We start from the raw sequence: 3,179 nt of genomic DNA on the forward strand, positions 1-3,179 counted from the left end.
CTTTGCAGGATCGCTATACTCATGCAATCTCTATTCACAGCAAATTAAAGTGATAGTCTTCTTCTTTTCTACAACATACTAATATCTATGCTCAATTACTAGGGCTGTCAATTAATCCACAGTCTACACTCACGCACTTTAACTGAAAAAAATTAATCTCGATTAAAAACATTAATCACACTCGTTAAAGTAATACTAACTTCGATGTATTAATATTTTTTCGATCTGTTCTTTCTACATTTACACAATACACCTGCATTTCTATTCAAAACAGCAAATCCACAAAGTGTATCAGTGCTCACTCGTTATATTACTTAATTTTATTACCATATATTCTGCACAGTACAAACATGTTCTAAACAAATAATCAATTTTTTCTCATTAACCTCCACACCAATACTGTTAGCTTCATCTCTCTTGTCATAAAACGTCGCAACTTACAAACCTGTACTGATTCTATTTCTACTCTAATTTATTTCGCGTTTCCATAATCCCTGCACCTCAAACAACAGTACAACAAATTCGCAGCAGCTTACAAGTCCACCTCAGTCCCACTCTCTTGTTCAGCAATCACTAAGACACAAGTTTTTTCTACAGTATACAGGATATATGTCTGCCTGTTCTGTTTACAATTCACTGACACAGTGCAGACAGGCCATTCGACATGCGCACTCGTTGATATCCATGCGTATGCAACGATACTTACACCTTCGCGGTATGCTAAGCATTCATCATCCCCTTCATGTTTGGCCGCAATTTCGAGAATGAATCATTCATGCTATGTATGCTCGCTTTAAAAACAAAAAGTTTAACTTACATATTTCTCTGACCCTGAACTCTTGGGGCGACATTCCTATGTCCCTGTATCTGTTTTACCCGCCTTTCCGCCCATATACCTCTTCATTTATATAGACCTCAGCATGAATGACCCAGCATCATAACCTGCCTTTCCTAAGAACACTTCTCACAGCATGATGTGTGACACCAACCAAGAACGGTAATGTGAGATTTCTGAAATTTTTAACAGCACATCAACCCCAAGGTTAAACAATCCTCGCACATCGCCATCAAAATCTACGAGCCAGACAACGCGTGTGGCAATGCTTTCGCAGAAGTCTTCAAAAGACGACACCACACTCAGACATACCAGCAACCCAAACCACCAAAAAAAGAATCAGCTTTCTACTCGGTCCGCACATGACTCAGCAAATGACACATGCTCTTTGCCTCTGCTACTGGCATCGTTGATCAAGTAGAAACCCATCATCTGCATGGACGGTCCTCTGGACGAAAATCGGTTCTTTGGCTTTGAGGGGTCCATGAAAGGGACCATTCACGACGTTTGTCATACAGCTAACTACGGTAAGAGTTAATGTTTCTTTACCATGAGAAGGCTGAACAAAGGGAACAATACGCTGACCTGATCCGCAGACAATCGAAACTGTGGGGTCTTTTGTTCTCTCCGGCTTGGTCGAGCGATCTTTCCTCTCTATCTTCAAGTCTTCTTCTCAATGCTTCTGTCTACACGTTAGTGTAGTACAAGGAACAGCCAATAGCGTTTGAATATCTGGTAAGTCCTGTATTTACTATGTGCTGTAAATTGTGGACTCCGGTTCTTAAATGTCTATGTCTTGAATTCCGACTGTGCCAGTTCCTAATTCCTTATAAGCATTCCCTCTGTATTGGTTTTTAATGCAGCCAGTGTTAGTCTTATCTGATATTTTCTTTCTTTTTTATATATTAAAGGTTCTCTTTTTGGACATTGTTGGATTTTCTCTTATTCTAGTTTCTGGCAGGGGATTAGAACAGTTACTGTTCCCAGGTCAGTCACCTGTCTCTCTCCAGAACAGGCGCAGGGGGAGGGGCAAAGCCATTACTTCTGTGTTGAACTTTCCCTATGTCCCCAGCGGCCCTGGGGAACAAGCTACGGGGAAAGAACAGAGAGAAATCAACTCTTCTTTGTGTTATTTAGGTTTTTTTCGCTCTCGCGCATAGGGCAACCGCGGAGGGGTAGCAATCCTCCTTTCGTGTGGTTAACCTAGGTTGACATCTGCATCGCTCCGCGCTAACCAAGGAAAGCGAAGGGAAGCTGGGGATGTAGATAGGTACCAGCGGCTCTGGGTCTTGGGGTCCCCAGGGACTCAAAGTGGCGGCCACCTTGGAGGCTAATAGGCGGCCCAACATCATTTTAGGTGGCAGCGATACTCAGATCCAAGCTGGTAAAATCTTGGGGAGTTCATTGTAACGCACCCAGCTTTTTGGGACGCTAAGGTCCAGATTGAGCACAGCGTTTTACCACGAGTCTCAGCGATCCTGTCATGTAAACTATCTTGCAATGACGGCAGGGGCGGCTCTATGTATTTTGCTGCCCCAAGCACGGCAGTCAGGTGGCTTTCGGCGGCATGCCTGCGGAAGGTCCACTGGTAATGTGGATTCGGCGGTATGCCTATAGGAGGTCCGCCGGTCCCATGCCTTCAGCGTTCCCGCTGCTGAATTGCTGGCAAACCCACAGGACCGGCGGACTTCTTGCAGGCGTGCCACCGAAAGCCGCCTGACTGCCGCTTTCATGGGAACTGGCAGGCCGCACTCTGCGGCTTGCTGTCTCAGGCACACAGTTGATGCGCTGGTGCCTGGAGCTGCCCTTTGAATGCCAGCTACAACAGTGCCACGCGAACACCTGTTCTCACTTTCAGGTGACATTGTAAACAAGAAGTAGGCAGCATTATCTCTTGCAAATTGTAACCAAACTTGTTTATCTGAGCAATTGGCGGAAGTAGGACTGAATGGACTTGTAGGCTCTAAAATTTTACATTGTTTGTTTTATTTCTGAATGCAGTTTTTTTTGTACATAATTTTAAATTCGTAAGTTCAACTTTCATGATAAAGAATTTCCACTACAATACTTGTAATGGGAGAATTGAAAAATACTATTTCTTTTGTTCTTTTACAGTGCAAATATTTGTAATAAAAAATAAATTATAAAGTGAGCACTGTACACTTTGGATTCTGTGTTGTAATTGAAATCAATATATTTGAAAATGTAGAAAACATCCAAAAATATTTAAATAAATGATATTCTATTGTTTAACAGCACGATCAATCGCAATTAATTTTTTTAATTGCTTGATAGCCCTAGTAGTTACATAGAAATGGTAGATTGTAATTGACATGGTTACTTA

Source organism: Chelonoidis abingdonii, chromosome 15, assembly GCF_003597395.2.
Source record: "Chelonoidis abingdonii isolate Lonesome George chromosome 15, CheloAbing_2.0, whole genome shotgun sequence".
Lineage (NCBI taxonomy): Eukaryota > Metazoa > Chordata > Testudines > Testudinidae > Chelonoidis > Chelonoidis abingdonii.